The sequence below is a fragment of the Siphateles boraxobius genome, unplaced genomic scaffold, assembly GCF_051911475.1.
Source record: "Siphateles boraxobius isolate OS27281-9 unplaced genomic scaffold, OSU_SipBor_1 65, whole genome shotgun sequence".
Taxonomy (NCBI): domain Eukaryota; kingdom Metazoa; phylum Chordata; class Actinopteri; order Cypriniformes; family Leuciscidae; genus Siphateles; species Siphateles boraxobius.
Window position 1 is genome coordinate 4,461,132 of NW_027509192.1, and position 22,318 is coordinate 4,483,449.

The 22,318-nt window shown below is 36.6% G+C and overlaps 1 protein-coding gene across 3 annotated transcripts in view; it reads right to left on the reverse strand.

Annotated features, from left to right (window-relative positions):
* The window catches only part of lrrc4ca (leucine rich repeat containing 4C, genome duplicate a), a 224,571-nt gene that overhangs the window by 56,501 nt on the left and 145,752 nt on the right, over nt 1-22,318 (reverse strand). The window contains exons 1-2 of one of the 3 annotated variants that reach the window (XM_077210329.1): nt 21,670-22,002; nt 21,551-21,589 (exon numbers count right to left, since the gene is read on the reverse strand). The exons of the other annotated variants lie outside the window; for them this stretch is intronic. The gene's annotated coding sequence lies outside the window, so the exon portion shown is untranslated. Of the gene's footprint in view, nt 1-21,550; nt 21,590-21,669; nt 22,003-22,318 lie in introns of those variants that run through there. 3 annotated transcript variants of the gene reach the window in all.

The window sequence follows — 22,318 nt, forward strand, 5'->3', positions numbered from 1 at the left end:
ATATTTTGATTTCAAGGTGAATTTAAAGGATTAGTTCACCCAACAATGAAAATTCGCTCTCAGGCTGTTCCTCATCTGTATGACTTTCTTTATCCGGTTGAACACAAAAGATGACATTTTGAAGAAGGTGTCAAATGCTTTTGTCCATATTAGTCAAAGGGACCCAAAACATTCACGCTTCAAAAACAACATAGGTAATGTCAAATAATTCCATATGAGGCTTCTCTGTATGACACAATCACTTTGTATGATGAACAGATCAAACTTTATATGTACAATCAAATGAGAAAACCCGTGATGTTTGAGGTTTTGGGCCAGATTTACTATCCGCTTGCGCCAGTGCAAACCCCATTTTAGAGTAAAAAACTACTCTCAGGATTTACTAAAGACACGCAGTGAAAAATCAGAGCTGAACAGACATATTACATGCATATTACAAGGATACTGGCTGTTTATTAGTACCTATAAAGCACATATTGATGCTTTATTCTGCATGACCTTATTCTACACTCCTAATCCTACCCAATACCTAAACCTAAAAACTACCTTACTAACTATTAATAAGCAGTAATTAGGAGTTTATTGAGGTAAAAGTCGATGTTAATAGTTAGTTAATATTGAAAATTGGATATTTCCATCAAATGTGCACATCGAAATCTCGAAGGAAGTAGTAGGTAAACCCGGGACTTTTTGCCTACTGTTTTTCGAGTGCTATGTATTCGGATTTACTACTCTTTTGGGGTACTTGTTTTTTTTCATACTATATACTGTAGTAGGGAAGAATTCAATTCCGGACGCAGTGTCAGTGTACCGAGACGCACAATAAGACCTGCACATGCGCATTGGCTGGTCCAGACTGAAAAAATATGTTATTTAAGGATAATAAACAACATTTATGAGACAGTTGTCCTCATTTAGGACAACATTAGGCTTAAACAGATTAATTAAAACTAAATGTAAAAAAAAAACTAAAAAAAAACAGTGATGAACAGAAGCACTTAACCTTTATTTTTCACTGGGAAGATCAAAGATCTTCATCGCAGAGATAATTCAAATGAATAGGTGAGTTACTTTATTTAATATGAACCATCTGAATTATCCAATTCACTAAAATAAATCAGACATCCCAAATATACCTATGAGGGAAAAGAGGACAGAAGAGCATGTAAAACAACAACAGAGTTGGTCACATTACTCAGCTTCTTGTTGGAAAATATAGCTTGATCCTGGAAAAGGTAAACTTTTATGATACTAACAAGTTACTGTCGCACTACTAAAACAATGTAGGTATCTTCACTACATTTAGTTACTAACTCTTAAAACATTTAAATATATATCTGTCTCTCTGTATACATGTGTCTTTGTATTTGTGTGTCAGTCAATATGCAGCTTTCCTCTCATGTCACTGTGCCTGAGGGACGGTGTGGAAGAAACTGAGCAGAACGTGACTTTAATTGAGCAGGAACTGTGCTGAGGAGCAAAAGGACCGCCTCAGTGGGGGTAGAATGATGTGAGAGAGAAACAGCCAATTACATGACATCCAACACAAGCCATACAGATTAGACACAATAATACAGCACTGAAAGGGGTAAAAATAAATAGAATAAAAATGAAAAGAATAAAATAGACAATGTGATTTGGAAAATGTTATAAGAGAGAGAAACAGACAGAAAGAAAGAGAGACTTGAACCACAAAAGGAACTAGAATGTTCAGAATGGCATACTAAGTACTGGTTTTGTAGAAAATAAGGGTAACACGTTACTCAAAGCCTTATTTATATAAAGCGTTTGCTTGCAAAATATTTGCGTTCTCCAAGAAACTTTACGTTTGCTTGCAGAGCTATTGAGTTGTTTGTGAACGAACGTACATTTTCTTGTGTGGGGGGCTGGGGGCGCAAATGTTTTGAAATATATTTTTTCCTTCCCCCTCTAATTTTTCTCCACCACCATGTCCCTTTATGGGCACTGTAATATCCCACAATGCAATGCACATGACTGACATATGAACCATGACATACCACATGTCATTAATATGACAGAGCAATGATAATCTCATGAGTTTTGCTCTGATTCATACTGTAAGTATACTGTATGTGACAACACTGTAGCATACTAATATCTGAATCATAAACTGTAACTGTGTACAGCATTCAGTTTCACATGTAATACAACTGTGCTGTAAGCAGTACGCTACTATTCCATTCCATACTCAGAGAGAAAATGAGGGTGGAAAGCAATAGAAGGAAAGGAAATTCTAAAATCTGGGGTCGAGGAAAGAACAGGGATCCTTTCCTTGGCCTGGTCTGAGGCGGTGTGTGTTTGCCTGAGTCTACCAGAGACCCTGAGGTGAGCGTTCCCCTGCTCGGCCTCTCAGACCCGCAGTCGTCCTCCACAGGGAGGTCTTTGAACAGAAAACCTGCCGTTTTCCTCAGTACAAGGGGCTCTTTGATAATGGCACTACGGAAGCCTATAGGGACCCAAAGGACAAATAGAAACATGCCAATTATGCTCGTTCATTGACTACAAATGAGACCGGTCAGACTACACTCTGTACTCGTGTATTCAGACTCGCGAAAAAGAGAAGACTCCCCAAAGGTGGAAAGCCACGCATGAGAGAAGCTAAACATGCTGCTTTTGCAATAGCGTTTCCTGAAAAAATTCATGAGCCTTTTGAAAACGAATGATGAAAACAGCAACACAGAGCCTTAGGGACGTGCAATGTTGTAGCGTTACTGATGCGGAGAAAAAACGCGAGGCTTAGCATCAGATAAAAGACGCTGCTGTGTACGGTACCGAGCAAGGTTCACTGTGTGGTCTTATTATGCGTGTATAAGTGTTTATATGTGTGTGTGTGTGTGTGTGTGTGTGTGTGTGTGTGTGTGTGTGTGTGTGTCAGAGAGACCCAGCACAGGTCTGTCGACTCAGCGTCTCTGAGGGCAAAGGCCTGTATGGTTCTGGCTTTAACCTCAACCTCCAGGAAAACAACACAACTTTTCCAGCTGACGCATCATGGTGTGGCCCTGCTGTTATGCCACTGTAAATCGATATTCAATAGAGGTGCATGATTGCTATATGCATCACAACTTGAATGATGAATATTTAAGAGATTTTGATGAGCAAGGTTCACCCACCTCACCCTTCACCATCAATAAGTTAGGTTGTGCATTTGGTTTTCCAGCTTGCATTATGGATCCTAGTTTTATCATCACTTTTTGTCAAATGGCTATACCTAGGTGAGATACATTATTAAAAAGATTAAAACTGGGTGTTAAACATGTTTTGTGGTCAAGGTTAGGACAACAAACAAAGACAATTTTGCAGCATTAAAATAATGAAACTTTTCATTAAAATAGATAACAATAACACTGCATAATGACAATCCACTAACAAAATTTTCAGAAAAAAATATGGCAATAATAGAACTTGCATCTGCACAAAATAACTTGAAGCGGCCTTGAATTAAGTTACTTGCTAGCCAGAATGTGTAAATTACCTTTGATCTTTAATATCTTTAAAACAAAAAAAAAATCACAACTGTGTTAAATTTTTTACTCTATATGCATAAGTGAATTTAATTAATTAATATAATTAATATAAAATGTTGAATATGTCTTTCATTATGCACTTTTTTCATAAACTTAATATTATTTTTGCAGAATATAATTGGATGCAATTTTAGTTGAAATTAAAATCTAATCAATACAAAACGAAAAAATAGATTGCATTTAAATTTGATCAAAGCGACTAAAACAAAAAAGGTTAAAATTAGATTTAAAAAAGTTCAAACATTTAAGTGAAACAAGCAGAAATTAATATAATCGAATATATGTGAAATGTTTGAATAGTGGTTTCCATTTTTCAAATAAATTTACACTGTAATGTAAACATAAATGTAAACTAAATGTTATTTTAGAATGTGAAAAACTCAAATAAATTAGATGCCATTTTAGTCCAAATGAAAAAAGTAACGAGTATGACAAAATATTGAGTAAAATAAAAAAAAGGTTTCTATTAAAATGAAGGTTGAAAATGTTAAAGTTTTAACGTTCAATCGGCCACACACTCGCAATCAGCTGCGACTATGACCAAATTCAGTATGACAGCACCCTTAATCGTTGAAACTTTCACCATTTTGAAAGGTAGAAATCGTGATTCTGTATATTCTTAGTTTGCTAAGAGAAACCAAAACCTCCAGCTGAATGTCTGTGCACTGTGGGGGCTGCTGGGAAGATATTCAGCTCAGAATAAATGACAGTTGCCTCTGAAGGGTTCGGTACGAGGATGAAAAAAGAGCAAGAGTGACTTCAGGGGAGAAAACACTTGTCCCTACGGCAATCAATTAGGGTCATTTTCCATTTCCAACACATCTAGGCAGCGCTTCACACTATTAGAGTAATTTATACAACTTATACGGCTCATTTGCAGATTGATAGCTGCCATTCCTTAACCGTGCATAATGAACGTCTCATCAAAGGGGCTAAAGTCACTGCGCTGCATCTGATGGCGAAGTACCGGCCCACTTTCCGTCTTCATCAAGACTTAATTTGCACTCGCCAAGTCACAGCCCCCAGATAGCTTCTCCTGCCTGCTTAAATGCATCATTTGCTTCTCTTGGAGATAAAACAGTTTGGGTTAGTCACCAAATTGGGAAAAGCGGAAACAACTGATCAAACCGGGATTACAGAACAGCAGGGGCAAAGTGAGTTGGCTTGTGTTAAAAACAGCTCTGGGATCAGTGAGCCAGATGTTAGCGCTCTATTTGAATATGTTTTGTTTAATAGTTTGTGTGGCAGTTTGTGCAGAGGACCATTTTGCAGCCTAGCTTCAGACAGGTGCTAAGGTCTTTTTTCCTTTTCAAGATGTGATTATGAATAATTGATCAGCAGTTTAACTGATTTTGCTTCAGGACCAAGATTTTACATTGGGCATCAAGTGTCTTTATTAATCGGGAGGTTCATCCAAAAATGAAAATTCTGTCATCATTTACTCACCTTAATGTTTTTTTTCTATTTTTTTCCTGCTTAACACAAAAGAATATATTTGGCAGAATGTTTTCAAACTGTTTTTGGCCATATAATGATAGCCAGTGGGGTCCAAAACAACACCGATTGGAACCCATTGACTTCCACTGAATGGATTAAAAATAAAATAAAATAAAATAAAAAACAAATCACATATGTTCCACAGAAGAAACAGAAGAAGTCATACAGGTCTGGAACGACATGAGGGTGAACTTTCCTTTTAAAAATCAAACCAAATAATTGTATTATTTGCACTGTATTACTACAACCCTTTTTTTTTTCTTGTAATATATTTTATGTGAAGTATTACTTTTCAAATTAAGTATTCATTCTAAGAATGCCCTGTTCGTTCCGTCTCTCCTGACCCAGGAAAAATCCAGCCATAAATAGATTTCTCTATTCTTATTAATATTTAATCTCAAAATAACTGTCACTCATAGCTCATTACAGTCTATGGGTATGACCTACATTCAGGACGAGTATGAGATCTGGCACTGATCATAGACTGCGCTCACATCAAAATCAAATTGGGGTCATTTGCCTTTAAAGGATATGAATCTAGGAATCGCTCTTTATGCATAAATGGCTCCTTAGCCTCTGTCTTCCTACCTGTACATTTGTTTTATCACACTGTACATTTGTTTTATCACACTGTACAAATCGCAGAGACTGATACACTCAAAATCAATGAGGCGTTAAGCTAAGCACACACTGCAAGTCGCTCTTTCCTTTTTTAATTCTGTGAAAACACGAAAAAATAACTGACGCTCTTTTAGGACAGATGCTATGACACATTTTAAACTTTTAAAACTAACCAGTGTTCAGGTTTGCATCGTTTTCGACGAGCAAAAGACCAATTAAATTGTGAAAGGAAAGAGTGCAAATGGAGGGTTAGGTAGTGGAACCAAAAAAAAAAGTACACCAAAATGCTAGCTAGCTACAAGCACATGTCCCTCCAACCACCATCTCACCCATATTTGTAAAGCTCTTTTTCCCGCTGTACTGTCTAAGAACCATTGTTAGGTAATGAAGTTGACTAGTTTGAGATCTTTCTATTTTTAATTCTGATACTTTAAGCAGTGTACCTTTTGTTAGCATGCTAATCGTTTGCAGCGGTTTGCACAATAAAATCCTCTCAGGAAAGTTGCATTGGCGTCTTTTAGCATCCTTACGATAAGTCGACTATTTGTCCCAGTAATCCATCATGACGTTAACAACACAACAGAAACCACAAAACTGTTAGTCAATAAATACACCAGACGATGAGCTTGTTTCCTTGTAGTGTGCACTTCAAAGTACTCAAACACTTCTAACTGTTTTATTACCGTATACATTTTGTAACCAATTCATGTGTATCTGTAACCATATACTGTTATTAAACCATTTCAATTATGAATTATGTGCAAACTAGTTTTGATTCAGTATTAACTTTGAAGTGCAAGCTATTCTAATACAATGTAGTCACTATAGCAATGCTCTCCCACATATTTTGCTATTCTAACTGTGTTTATTTCCGTTGTTGTTGTTATAAGTAGCAGTGGGTGGTACAGTAATAGACAAGAAATGTACAGTTTTACAGTTTCTTTAGTCATTTGGCAGTCTTGCAGCCTGAATCACTGTAGTGAAACCACCCATACAAACAACATATTTGCATGTTCAAAATTCTCATGACTTTAAAGTAAAAATAAAATGTGTTTTTTTTAGTAAGTATTTTATTTTGATTGTTTTTATTTTAAAATTATTTATTTACAATATAAGTTATGCTCCACATCACATTCACAATGGTGTGTTTAATCAGTTTAAATATATATATATATATATATATTTTTTTTTTTTGTGTGTGTGTGTGTGTGTGTGTGTGTGTGTGTGTAATAAGAATTGTATTTTACACTGCAAGTTCCAATACTAATTTTTATGTCTTAAACTGTTCACTTTCAAACATTAAACCCTCAGGCTTTTAATTTTGTCAGAAAACTACAGGTTGAAAACAGGTTTCTAAGCACTTCTCATTACAAATCTAGTGAAATGCTACAACTTCTGAAATAAGGTGAATGTAAAATAATGTGATAAAATTACAAACTCCCTGCAGTTTCTCCATGGACCCCAAGAGGTTCAAAAACCCTTGTTTGGGAAACCTTAAATGTAGAAAGCCTAAAAACTCAACTACTTGCCAAAATAATGTTTCAATAACTTTCAAATAAAAAAATGACTGACGACAACAGTTTAACTTTGCTGAAATTGTGCTAAAATGTCCAGCTAATGAGCACTTATAATGTTTCTAATATCATTTTTATATGTAGGATTTGTGATATCATGCCAAACAATGGTGTCCCCCTGCGGAGAAAGGTCTGGCACACAACACGGGACAGCAACATATGCTTCCGCCCTGGCATCATCCACCCCCTTCAAACACCTTCGTTCATCCAGCATAGAAAGGAGGTATGGTTGTGGACAGTAGTAGACAATAGAACAGAGTCATGGTGGGACAGAAAGAGATATATGCCAACAAGGAATCGCAGGACAATCGAAAACAAAAGGATGCAGAGTAGCGATGAAGAGGGAAACATGATGAGCGATGACAGACCAAACCAGGCGAAAGGGAGGAGAGGAAGTGTGAAAGACAGGAAAGGAGAGAGAGTGTCAAGGTGAGAAGGAAAGAGAATTGGACACAGCCGAGTGTGTCCACAGTTGTAACACATCATATCTCACTCTACATCTCAACAGCTTCCTAAGGCCCAAGGGTACTAAGCCAAAGAGGTGTGGGAGTCTTCGGTAAAGAGAGAGAGCGAGCAAGAAAGATACGGGACCTCATACCATGGAGCGGTCAACAGTTAGCATAGCAAGAAGAGATACCACTGTTTATTTTCAACCTAATACCTAGTCATATCAAGTCCAATTTCACAGAATTGCAAAACTAGTAAATACTGTTATCAAACAGGTTTCTTGTACATCACCCTGCCTGTCATTAGTCAAACAAACAAATAGCCCCACCCCAAACTCACGCTATTGGTTGAGCCAGTGCTGCTATGTTGAATGCTTGGGATATGCTCTAAATAACAGTAGCAATACAATATATAGCTTATTTTCATTTGAATATAATACCAAGTAATATAAAGTTCAATTTCACAGATATTGATAACTCCTAAAATTGAAAAAATATATATTTCTAAAATAAAGTTGGTAATAGATATTTTATTCTTCCAAGAATTCATCCAAGCTGTCAAGATTAAGCTTACCTAAAAAAAAAAAAAGCTTTCTGCGGAATTAGCATCATCATACGAATTGCTAGATTTGTTTCAAACTCCAACTGCCTGTCATTGGTTACACAAACAGATAGGGCCCCACCCCAAATTCATGCAATTGGTTGAGCCAGTGCAGCTATATTGGACTACACAAACTAATATTAGTAATAAGAGATACCATTTACCTTATTTTCAAACTTATACCAATTAATAGTGCTAACTCTAAAAATGGATATTATTATAGATATTTTACAAATTATATCTCATTACATTATATGAAAGCCGTTTTACAGGTATAAACGGTAAACTATTATGAATAACAATATCAAAATCAGGCATCTAACAACTCTAAATGTAAATATACAACATCACACATACCCATTATAATAATTGTTTAATAATTATAATAAATTCAAATTTACCTTGAGTGACTGCAGTCTTTCAGCTTTTGTTTTACTTTAAACCTTATTTTTATCCTAATTTATATATATGACATCTGAAATGGAACCAAATGTTCGACTTCTTCTTCGTTTTAAATAAAGTGCACTGATAAATTCAAGTATCTAACTTTCCAATTCTATGATGGCATTTAGAAATAAACTAGACCATGTGACAGAATATGAATAATGTCTGGTCAAATCTTCTCATGCATACATGCACACAATCTCACTACACCACACATGCACATGCACATCTTTCTGCATGACCACCAGGAGAACAAGACTCTAGAGAAGCAGAAATGAGATTAGATTCAATTAGACGGCTATCTATTAAAATGGCACAAATAGATCTCCTCAATGCTATTATAAAAGCACTTACTTATGTATGCTAGCCCGCAATCATTACATCATAATCTAGCATACACACATCTGACTGAGTCTTTTTAGATCAATTGTATGCTTTGCTTACAAGTTTATCTGATGCATATTAATCACTCAGGAGAGCATATTTTGGCAACAGACTCTGTTTTCCCTTTCAAATTTCTACTTGGAAACTTTTACCTATTAGCATTCACATGTGAGCATCTAATTCAGCCCGGAGCAGATGATGTATGCTAGGCTAATGTTGACGTCTGAATATCAAAATGCGCTTCGCTGTGTTGGAGTGTTGGAGTGATTGAGCACTGTGGCTAAGAGGCTCGCTGTTTTTCCAACTCTATAAAATGCGAAGGGAATCGTCCTTTCCGAGTCTAAATGACACCAGCTGTGCTTTAATGGACCTGAATGGACACATCTCAGGTGCGGTGGGATGCTGTTATTGCCTGGAGCTCTGTTTCTGGCTGGATGGATGCCTTTATCTTTAAGCCCATATAAAAACATCGGGGGTAGATGGTAATCGTATTGCAGCATCAGGAGGATAGCCTGAAAGTTTAAGTCAATGTAATTCAATCAAAATGTCATGAACCTTCCGTACTGTATATCTCAAAAGTGGTGAGGAAATGCAATAAACCCTTTCACAAACGACTAGCGGTCGACCGAAATGTTTGTTTTTTTTCAATGGCGATAGCCAGTATATACAGACCCAGGAGGGTTATTTACGGATCTACTATTGTTTCCATTTTTCTAATTTAATAAAAAAAAGATTTAGCCTAACAATCAATGTGAGAAGTTGAGGTGAAAACTTTTACAATTTACTAAAATGTTTTTTTTATTTTTTTTATAGGAAAACTGTTTATTAATTATCCAAGTGGAAACGGTAAATGGCTGAAGTGATAATTTCACAAATCATGGTCAGTACTACAAAAGGTCTCCAGTGTAGGCCTACATTTACAAATACACACATCTACAAACTTCAGGGCAAGCGAGGATTTGTCGAGACCTGATGTGAACTCTCTTGACTCACCCAGTTGTTAGAGAATAACTGTTGTCATCATGGCCTGAGTTGCCTTCTCGCTGCTTTCATCTCTGTTTACTACACAAACTATTCTCTGATCTCAACCAAACAAATTGTGGGCAAAAACATACAGAAGCTTTGCTGGACTTTCTTCAGATGACTTTCAGGAATAACATTGGCTGCGCTGAATAATTCCCTGTTCATATTGATAGTGATGTTGCTAGGTCAGTGAACTTTTGGTTACTTGTGGGCGTTCTTGCTGGTGAGAGTCCTGGCATTAGTGTTGGGCTGTGTAGCTGGGTTTAGTTGAAATACTATATTTAATTCATTTTTGTTTCATTTATTCATTTATTTTTAATTGATTTATGCCAGTTTCAATAGGTATAGCATCCTTCCATCCATCCATCCATCCTTCTATCTATCTATCTATCTATCTATCTATCTATCTATCTATCTATCTATCTATCTATCTATCTATCTATCTATCTATCTATCTATCTATGTCTCTGTATGTCCATCCATCCATCCATCCGTTTTTCCATCTATACTTTGTCTGTGTGTCTGTATATCCATCCATCTGTCTATTTATTTGTCAATTTGTACATCTATCATCTATTTATATCCATCTCTTATTGTCTATATGGGTAGATAGACGTGAATAGATACACAAACCATCAATTTGTCTATCTCTCTGCATGTCTATCCATCCATCCATCAGTTTCTCCATCTATCCTTTATCTATCTATCTATCTATCTATCTATCTATCTATCTATCTATCTATCTATCTATATAAATCATCATTCTATCCATCTTTCAATGTCTATCCGGTTTTCACGTCTATCTACCCATCAATTTGTCTATCTCTCCATCCATCCATCCGTTTGTCCATCTATTCTTCATCTGTTTATCTGTATATCCATATATGTATCATTCAATTTGCATATCTAATCATATGTCTCTCTACCCATCTATTTGTTCATCTGTCTATCCATCCATCCATGATTAAAGGCAGGGTAGGTAGAAATCCCCAAAAATACTTTTTTCCAAATTCGTTTAAACTGTCTTTATATATCAATGCATAATTAAAATGTAAGTAATCTGGAAAAGAAATTATCAAAATCGAGTGTCTGTAGTCCTCTCAGCACTGCAATAAACACAGCTCATTATTCCATTAACTCCCAGTCACCCCCTCCCTTCTCGGCTCCTTCCAAAGCCACGCCCCCAAAACACATGAACACGCGATCCCGGCCGTTCGCTCAGCTGGAAGAGTCGGACCTATGAGTCGGACGCGTTTACCAGAGCCGAGCAGAGGAGAGCAGTGCATGTAGTGACATCATGTCAGAATCACAAGTAATAAAATAACTAACTTTATCAGTATGAATATAAACAATTAACATGGTGAGTACTCACTATCAAGCTCACATATCGATACTGGTAAAGTTTAAAATATTTTACTAGCCCGTAACCGAATCAAACTCAATATAAGGCAAAGCTATAAATAGCTTCATTGATACATGTTTGCCGTTACTATCAGTTACACTGTGATGAAGGTGAATTTGTAAGATTCATAACATACACAGGTACAACATAAAGAAATAGGTAAACATATGTAGAGCAACAAACCAAACGTGAAAAAACGGAGCAGGTAGAGTTCACGGTGAACATAGGAACAAAGTTTAGGCAGAGGGTAAAGCAGCTAGGTATAAAAAGTAGATCCCCTAAACTTTTTAACCTAAAGTTAGATTTGGCGAAATTAAACAAAACAGCTTTCAACTGAAGATAGGCCCATTGCTTATTTATCGTCTCAACCCTGGCTCACTAACACGTTATACCAGTCAACACCAAAGTTACACTGTCATAGATAAGCCAGTGTAACGTTAGTTATTCCACATAATGTTAGGTAGCTATATTAAGTAGCTACGTGTGCTAGTGATACATGCTTCATGAAAAAATTAATGCCATAAAAATGAAAACAGCAAGATTACCTGTCCAGCAGAAATCAAGCCATCATGGAGTCACTTTTCAGCCCCTTGAGATCCCTCAGTTGTCGCCACCGCTGGAAAGCCACGCCGATATTGATTCTCGTATGATTTCTTGATTTATCCAAAGACTTTTTGTTCGTAGCCTTTTCAAAATATTGCCTTCCTTTTTTTAACTTGTTTGACTTCGCTGCCTCTATATGCAGGTACTGAGAATTTTGACTGTTCTTTCTCTGCCATAATTGTTATTACTAGCATCCGTGCCTCTTCAAACGGGTGCGCGCATTTGGGCTGCTCCTGTATCAGCAGAGGTGGTATCCATGGTAGCGAGGGAGAGTGACAGTCGCCCCAGCCAATCATTTATTTCGTCCCGAATGGAATAATGAGCTGTGTTTATTACAGTCCTGAGAGGACTACAGACACTCGATTTTTATCATTTCTTTTCCAGAGTACTTACATTTTAATTATGCATTGATATATAAAGACAGTTTAAACAAATTTGGAAAAAAGTATTTTTGGGGAGTTCTACCTACCCTGCCTTTAATAAGTCTATAAACCTTCTTAGAACTTTCAAATAAGGCTTTGTCAAGCAAACATTCAAAGTTTTCTAATTAAAAGTACAGTCATACGAAATTACCTTCCTAACATTCCAATTTTTAATTCTGCGTCCTGTTTGGTAGGCCAACTCAGATTCAGGAATCGAACTGGAAATCAAAAGCCATTCTCAGTTCAATTCTGAATGGTTTAAGGTCAACCTGTCACTACAAATATATTTGAATGTCCTTTAACTTTTGGTCCTGGTTCGGGAAGAGCCTGACACTTACACCAGTATATTAAGAATCCACAGTCGATCAGTTTCACAGCCACACCTTGAAGAGCTACAACAACCGTTTACGGCTCTCATGCGGAATGATGTACTCACGATTAAAGTGTATCAAAACCAAGACAGGCTCGGAGGTGTCCGTAAGAGCCTCTCTATATGTAAATAACCAAAGCCGGCGTTGGTGCACGGCAGAAGAAAAAAAAAAGTGTCTTATTCAGTGGCAGAGGGCTGCACAGGCTGATCCAGTCATTATTTGAGGCAGAGAGCTTTTCTGCACAAGCCCTTTGTGAGAGGAAATTGCATTAATGAACTCTGATAAGAACAATCAACTCCAGCGGCTCTTATTTTATTCTGCTCGCTCAAATAACCTATTAAATGTAGATTCTCCCAGGCTTCATCATTAACAATCCCCTCTCTCTCTCTTTCTCTCCTATGACAGGAGGACAACTGAACCTCACCTCAGTTAAACAGGTGCTTTACTAGCAGATGAACCAGGTGAGCGGCAATCCGTCTCCTCTGCTGCTCGCTTTAACCTTTCAATTTAGCAGCAGAATTAATATGACCAGTTCCGCACCGCCTTGAACAGATGCCTCACAGGTGCAACCCAGAAAGGGAGACTGTCCCAGGCACAGTTTGCGCACACACATTAATGGACACACCTGTAGTGCACGCTGTCGGCCACAGGTACGGCTCGTCTCTGCCCAGCTGCAGGGCTCCTCAGAGGTCGCTGACGTCAGCTCGGACGTAACTCAATTTGCTGGCTGATTCAGGTCATTTTCTTTTAGCTGAGCTTAGATTTGGGTTGGGTGGGGGAGTTCACCACTCATTATTGAGTCATGAGGCCTGCTTTAGCTATGTTTTTTAAGGACATGCTGTCTTTGCCACAGATCTGAGGACGGCTGATTGGAGCAGGGGTTTTCAAACTTATGGATGCCATGAACCCCCAAACTAGATGATTTTATCTATGAAGGAGTCTCCAATTTTCTGAAATAATAAGGCAGCTATATTTTTTTATGTGTAAAGACTAGTGCTGTCAAATTGATCAATCACGATTAATCGATTACAAAATGAAAGTTTGTGTTGATATAGGCCTAATATATGTGTATATATATATATATATACATATACACATACACACATATATATATATATATATATATATATATATATTAGGGGTTGCACGACTACTGATTTCTGCTAGTCGATTTCTCATCAAAACAATACTCGAGTTACTCGACTACTCCTGGTTCATGCTACTGTAAATTAAATGATACTGTGATTAATTCATAGCGTAATGCAAAAATTACATAAGTAAACATTATAATTATGACATTACATATTTGAATTTTCATGTAACAGAGTAAAATCAAATAAACAGCCATTCTTGCCTTTCATTTCAGGCGCAATGTCCGCTTTTAGAGAGTCGTATTTGTGGCCAGTTGTTTTCCAGAGTGTAGCATTCGATGGAACGGTGTATACTGGGTTCAAAGAAGTTGATAATTCCCCCGAATTCCTCTCATGGTGTGTGCGTCTCACTAAGATTTGCCTTTGCTGTGGTTGTTAGAAATCGTAGGTGGTTGTGCATAGCTGTCGTACTGCTGTTGTATTTTAAAGGTACCATATTGTTAAAAATGTAATGTTTTAAAAATGTTCATGATAGCAGAGGTCTAAGGGCTATGCAACTAACATTACTAACATACTAACACTACACTAACATACGTTTCAAAACAGTCAATCCACAGACAAATGAACACAGTCTGCATTAAGTAGCTGTGCCTAAAATGTGATGTCAGAACTACTCAGTCACCGCCTTAAGTGCCACCCCAAACACTGCCCACCGTCCTACCCTCCTTTTGCCCCAGACAACATCGTTGCTGAGCAACAACACGGAAACATGTCGAGAAAATGCTGTTCAGTCGATGGATGTAGAGACCTGCACTCCCGCGGGACCCAACGCAACAGAGTGTGGCGCGGTAAGGTACTCGTATGTGCGCGGGTTGCAGGAGAATAACTATTCGCGGAATTGCGGGACTCACGCAAAATAGAAATATCGAAAAATAAAACATCTAAAAACAAATAAATTGTTATTCATATGTTGCACAAAAGCAACAAGAATAACTAGAACTAAATAAAAACAATTTACAGGCCAGAACGAGTTTCTATTTATAACATGTTTACAGCGTTGAGCAATGTAGCCAATCGCAGACATGTGTTGATTTCTACAATGGCCAATGAGATGCATTTAAGATAGAATCCACTCACCACTGTGAAAAATAAAAATAGGTGTAAATATGTGTAAATTATTTATTATGAATTAAATGTACCTTCATAACGCTAATAACTATATGCTAGTTGTCAATAAAACAGTCTTAAGGAGGAATGAAACCTTAAAAACAATCAAATTCTGTCTTTTTTATATTTTAATAATAATTATTCAACAAAAATTCCTGTATTAGTCCTGACCCATCATATATATATATATATATATATATATATATATATTACCATCATGTATCATATATATGCACTGTAGGCCACATACATATATAGGAAAAATGCATTTCATAATAATTAATTTTTTTCATTAGAATAATTTAATATATAATATTTTAATTTTAGTATATATATATATATATATATATATATATATATATATATATATATATGTATATGTATATGTATATATATATATATATATATATATATATATATATATATATATATATACATATACATATACATATATATATATATATATATATATATATATATATATATATATATATATATATACACACACACAGGCTGTGTGCGGGGGGTAACGGTGTCTATCCAGCACATCAAGATGGCCGTTTTATGATGTCGGGGAGATTATTCCAGAAGACTGATGGGGCGAAGCAGAGTGCTGATTGATTAGGGCATCGACTGGAGGAATGTGCTGCGCTCATCCCGTAGGAGGGTCTGTGGATGAGACACCACTCGAGAAAAACACACGCTCACACTTCAAGACACTCAGGTCAAAGAGAAGGAGATGAATGGAAGGTCAATTTAAGTGTGTGTGAAACGTACAGGGCTGGGGTGAAACGTACATGCAGCAAAAATGCACAGAACACATCTGCTAAAGGGATAGATCACCCAAAAATGAAAAGTCTGTCATAATTTACGCACCTCATGTCATTCCAAATATTTCCAATTACTTAATACTTTACAAGCCCTATGACTGCTAAGAGTGGTAAAGTAGACTGAACATCTTGGGATCCGCTTTGCTTTCCATGCTCTGTTTTTGAGGAAAGTACAAGTAGTGCTGTCTAATTGGTGAACTAATCATTCTTTTGAGTCAGATTTATTCAATGAATCAGTTGATCTATTTTAATGATTCATTCACAAATCACACCGGTTTGGACTAAAAGTGGTAGTTCACCCAAAAATGACCCTTTGCACTGTTGAACACAAAAGAAGATATATTGAAGCATGTTGGTAACCCAGACAGTGTAGCCATTGACTTGGAACTCAATGGGGACCAAAAACTGTTTGGTTACCAACATTCTTCAAAAATATCTTCTTTTGTGTTCAACAGAAAAAAGAAACTCATACAGTTTTGGAACAAATTGAGGGTGAGTAAATGAAGACAGAATTGTTATTTTGGTGTGAACTATCCTTTTAAGGATAACCTCTAAAATGCAGCTTAGCTCAATATCCTGAAGAGAGAGTTTTAGAAGACTTGAAACGATTGTTTAAAAGCTCTTAGATGTGTTATTGTGTTATATATGGTCATATCCTCTCTATGAAGCAAGGTCGACCGGCCCATTCGCTCACACCAGTGCAGTGAATACAAAATACACAGCATTTGCTGACGGCTGAATTCTGACATAGAAAACCCACTTGCTTTAAGACAGGGAAAAAAAGACAAAAACATCAATTCAATGTCATCCTCGCCACAACTCCAGCCCATCAATCAATACACACTACCTACATAACCTACCGTACGTGGCCTTGGAGTTTGACTCACGGGAAAGAAATCTCTATGCTGTGACATGGAAGATTTAGACAATGGAGAGTGAGGTACCGCATCAAGCAAGGTTCTCTCGTCATTTAATCTGCCTTTCACACTAAACCAAATCCTCCTGGGAGAAATTGTACTCGGGATGCAAAAAAAAATTTTGACAGATGGGTTGCATTATTGATAGCAGTCTCCAGCAGTTTAAGAAATGAATGCTAATTCACGCCCAAGCTGGGTTTTACACTAATCTCTCTGATTTCAAAGTGTTTATTGTGTATAGCAAAGGGTGCGAATCGCAGAACTGACGGATAAAGCTTGGGAATCACGGGTGTTAGGGAAATGCTGTACACATTTGGGGTTGGGCAAAATTCACAATTGAAGAACTGGCTCCCTTGCAATTCACGAGTTTAAATTTGAACTGAATTTGCCACATTTCAGAGGAAGTCTTTTTGGAATTTTAATTGGAATGACAGGAAGACACATTTACTGAACTGTAACTCAAAGAAGCATATATACAGTATATATACATGAGAGAGAGAGAGAGAGAGAGAGAGAGAGAGAGAGAGAGAGAGAGAGAGAGAGAGAGAGAGAGAGAGAAAGAGAGATTTAAAAATGTCCTGATTATTTACTCACACCAAGATTATCCAAGATGTTCATGTCTATCTTTCTTCAGTCGAAAAGAAATTAAGGTCTATTTATCTATCTATCTATCTATCTATCTATCTATCTGTCTATCTATCTATCTATCTATCTATCTATCTATCTATCTATCTATCTATCTATCTATATCTATCCTTGTCGCTTTTTGTGCTTTTCTAGTTGAAAATCTAGTATGAACGTATTTGAATTTAAAATCCTTTCAAAATGTACTTCATTTCATTCAGATTCTAATAACCATCCAACTGCATTAAAATTCTGTTTAGATTCAGGAATATAAAAAGCATTTTCAAGTCAGTTCTGAATTACACCCAATCCTGGTACACGTAATGTATGTTACATCTCTAGAGCTTTACTTATATATTTATTTTTTTCATGTATTTTTATTCTGAAGTTTTGTTCATTAAATCTTCCTACAAAGGTGATTCTCAATGGAAAAGGACAAAGAGAGGGACTAGATTTACATCTCAAGGAAGTGGCTTTATTTTAACCATGATTAATCCTTCTTCATGCATCACTTTGTAGAATCCACCCAAGAGACTCATGGGATATTACCACTGTCACACTCGAACAGTAAAATAAACAAGCCCTGAGTTGCACATGTTTCCAGAAATCCATCAAAACACCCCATACATACTACTGATATGAAACCCAGATTTCTTTTGGGGCTTGAAAAACAATGTCATTCATCAATTACGTGACAACATAACCGGTTAAATAAATCTCAAAAATCTCGTCCGAGGCAATTCCACAAATCATTTACAATGCGAAGCTTGATCTTAATGCTGGACAATAAATGTATTGACATCTGCATTTTATGACTGACCTAAAAAAAAAAATTTTTTTAAAAACTCGATAAATGGATGTTCTACCTTTCTTGGCGGTTCCCATGCCGGGATGTGCAAGTAGAAAAGTTTGGAAGATGTATGGAGTGAGGAATGGAGCGTCTCCGCAGAAACATGAATCACGCTGCATCATTCACCAACAAACAAATGTCATCTCTCCACCCAACCCGGCAGCTTCATCATGCTAAAGCTCCTGACAGCAAAGGAACATAAAATGAGCGGCCCAATTCGTCTCCCCAAGGCAACATCACTCCATCATTCCTCTACTCCTTTTTTTTTCTCCCTCCATCAAGTGCCTGGAAGAGAGCGAAGATAAAGTCCTTTGTTCACCTGAGGGAATAGGGAAAGGTGCCTGACTGTGCAAATGCGATGAAGGCTTTGTTTATATTCGGTTGTTAACAAGACAAACATTGGCACTGTTTACGGCAACTTTCTATTCTTACTTCCTGTGTCATTATTTGGGTTCACATTCTGGATCTGGAATAATCTAAATATAGTTCCGCATGTTCATTTTCAACACCATTTATTCTACTCATGATCCGATTCACACGTACATGTAACAGCGCAAAAGATAATCCTGCCAAAATGTACTCTCCTTCATGCTGTTCTAAACCTGTATGACTTACTTTTGTGGAATTTAAGAAGATAAAATATTTTTGAATAAGATATAATGAAGAATACTGCAACTGTTTATTTTACAGCCATGTTCCCAATATACATGCTATGTACTTGTTATAGTAATTGCAATAACTAGGTAATAACTAGGTACTAACCCTGAACCTACTAACCTTAACCCATATAGTTATCTTATATTACCCAGTGTTTTCTTAGGTAAGTACACTGTAAGTGCACATACTGTAAAATAAAGTGCAATCCTGTTGTCCATACAATGAAAATCAATGGGGTCCAAACAGCGTATGAACCGAAAAAAAACAGAGAAAAAAAACTTTCAAAAGTTTGAAGTTTGGTAAGATTTTTTTATGCATTTGAAAGAAGTCTCTTATGACAACCAAGGCTGCATTTATTTGATAATAAATTATTAATTATCGAATAATGAATAATTTGAAATATTATTACTATTTAAAATAGCTGATTTATTATTTCTATTTAAATATATGTTAAATTTAAATGTATTTCTGTCATTTCAATTTGGTGATTTGGTGCTCAAGAAACAATTCTTATTATTATCAATATTATGTTGGAAACAGTTGTCCTGCTTAATATTTTTATGGAAACCATAAAACCATAGGTTTTTTTTTTAGGATTCTTTGTTGAACAGAACAAAATTGATTTGAAATAGAAATATTTTGCAACAAACTAAAAGTCCTTACTTTCACTGTTTTGACCAATTTAAGGCATCCTTACTAAATTAGTTTCTTTAAAAAAATATTTTTGAAAAATAACATTCTATTTTCATAGAAAAAATAACATCATACAGGTTTGGAATGACATGAAGGTGAGTAAATTATTAAACTTTTTACAAGTCTACAACCTCCTGTATACATAACATCTATATATATATATATATATATATATATATATAACAGATCAGGAAAGGGGTCTTGTTTTAACGCAGGCCTCTAAGCTTCGGATCGGGCGTCCGGCCAACAGGAAGCTCTCCCAAAGGGTGACGGTGAGTGGGCGGCCGTGCACTGCCTGCTTCGAAGGGACAAAATGGAGATCGTCAGACAGATGGATGTAATTCAGTCATTACACGCACGGCCTCCAATTTATTCCACTTGGCTTTCAGAAAAACGTTGAACCTCACCTCGTGACCTCAAAACATCAAGCAGAGCTAGAGGTTCACATTCTTGATCTTAAAAAGGAAAAGGAAAGATGAAAGTCTAGATTTTATACACCGAGCTTGAGAGGAGATTTGGTTCATGCGAAGAAACATAATAACAAGACTGCAGTTTGAAGATGCTCTATGCACTATATGAGCTAGTGTCTTCAGAACAAGTAAGCGCAGAATACAGTCAAAGATTGCCTGACTTCTGCTTTCAAGGTCAACCTGGTCAGCTCCTTCAGATCACACATTCACACAGCATAAGCTGTTGGCTGTAGCTTCATTTATCACTTCCGTTTTAAACCAATACACATCAACCGGGGTGCAGGAAAAGCAAAACATCCTGAACTGATCTGAATTAAGACAGTTTCATGGATTGCTCTGGCTATTCATTACAAATTAAAAAGTACAACTTCTCTGCCAAGGTTTTATTGACTTGTTACACATGATAATGAAGTCAAAAAGAAAACCGCCGGTACCTGTGGTACAAGGCACAGATAATCGTTTTCCTCGGGTAGAGAGGACAGTTAACTATGACTGACAGCTATGACCTCAGAATATGCCGCATGGCTAATCTAGGCACGTTTGTTCAAGTCTATCCGCTTTAAATGGATCTCCTCGATATTATCCTGATGTAGATGCTTTCCTTTCCTGCAAGAATGTAATTCACACTTCAATATGGTTGGCTTGTATGGTTGATTATAAAACATAAAAAAAATAAAAAAAAATCATGAGGCAAAGCAACATAAGGCAGAAGGAAGCAGAGAAACACAAACAGTAGAGCGGTTATGCGGTTTTCTGGCAGGGATTTCAGCACCACGGACAGCTCCCGGAGAAAGGCCAAACTCTTCAGCCCTGAATCATATCATGTCTATTCTATGGCCTGTTCATAAAGCACTGTAGATATACATATACAAGCTATACGAGTGAATGACATTTATAGGCATGTAATTTGTTTTAATCTATACTACACAATGTTACCATTAGCAACTATACGCATTTAATTTGTTTTAATCTATTCTAAACAAGGTTACCATTAGCAACTTGTCAATTATATATATATAAAGGCTACAGTAAAACTTAACTAAATAAACATATTGGTATGCTCACACTATATACAGTAGAATTTTTAAAAAAATCATACGTTTAAAGTATTAATTTAAACCCTGTATTTTAAACAGAAAATCTGCAAGACAATGTGTATACTTTCACAGTAAAATATTATAATACAACAAAAACAATTTAGCAACAAAAATACGGTTGAGTTTAAATTATGCCATAGTTGAACTGTTACAGCTGACATAGTTACATACTTACTCAAATAAGTACTGAGTAATATGAATTAAATAGTACTGGTACTTACCATAGAGTTACGGTTAGGTTTCGGTTTAGGGTAGGTTACCTGTAATTATGCATAATATACTGTTATTACTATAGTAAGTACACGTAGTAGTAACGTCTAACTACAAAATAAAGTGTTACCTTATATGTATGCACAAACGAGTCGGACCAATCACTAAGCAAAGCAGCAACAGCCCGCATTTCTGCCTCCAGTGCCCAACAATGCTTTCTGCACTATAACCCTCATTCTGACCGAGTCTAAGCTGATAACCATCTGAATAGCTGCTCATTTTGATTCGTAGCTTACATCAATAATTGTATGAAATAAGACGAAACAAATATTCCTAAAAACGGATGTGGCATCACATTCAGACTGAATGAATGGAGGAATGAATGAATGAATGAAAGAAAGATTCGACCGCAAAGGTGGAACACTGTGCAGTTGTCAATAGCGCACACATTTATCACACACTCACGCAGGAGCGCGCGCACACACACACACACACACACACACACGAGAGAGAGAGAGAGAGAGAGAGAGAGAGAGAGAGAGAGAGAGAGAGAGAGAGAGAGAGAGAGAGAGAGAGAGACGGGGGTGGCAGAGAGAGAGACAGCCGGTGAGAGACACAGCCGGTGAGAGAACGCTTCTGTGGATACATATGAATACTGAACTACCGTTCATATTCATAGTGTTCAAACTACCGTTTTAAATCACCACGTTGTCCGTTGTATGTTAAGTGCCCTTACATGTTAAGGCTACATAAGGATGCTATTGATTTTAAATACTTAA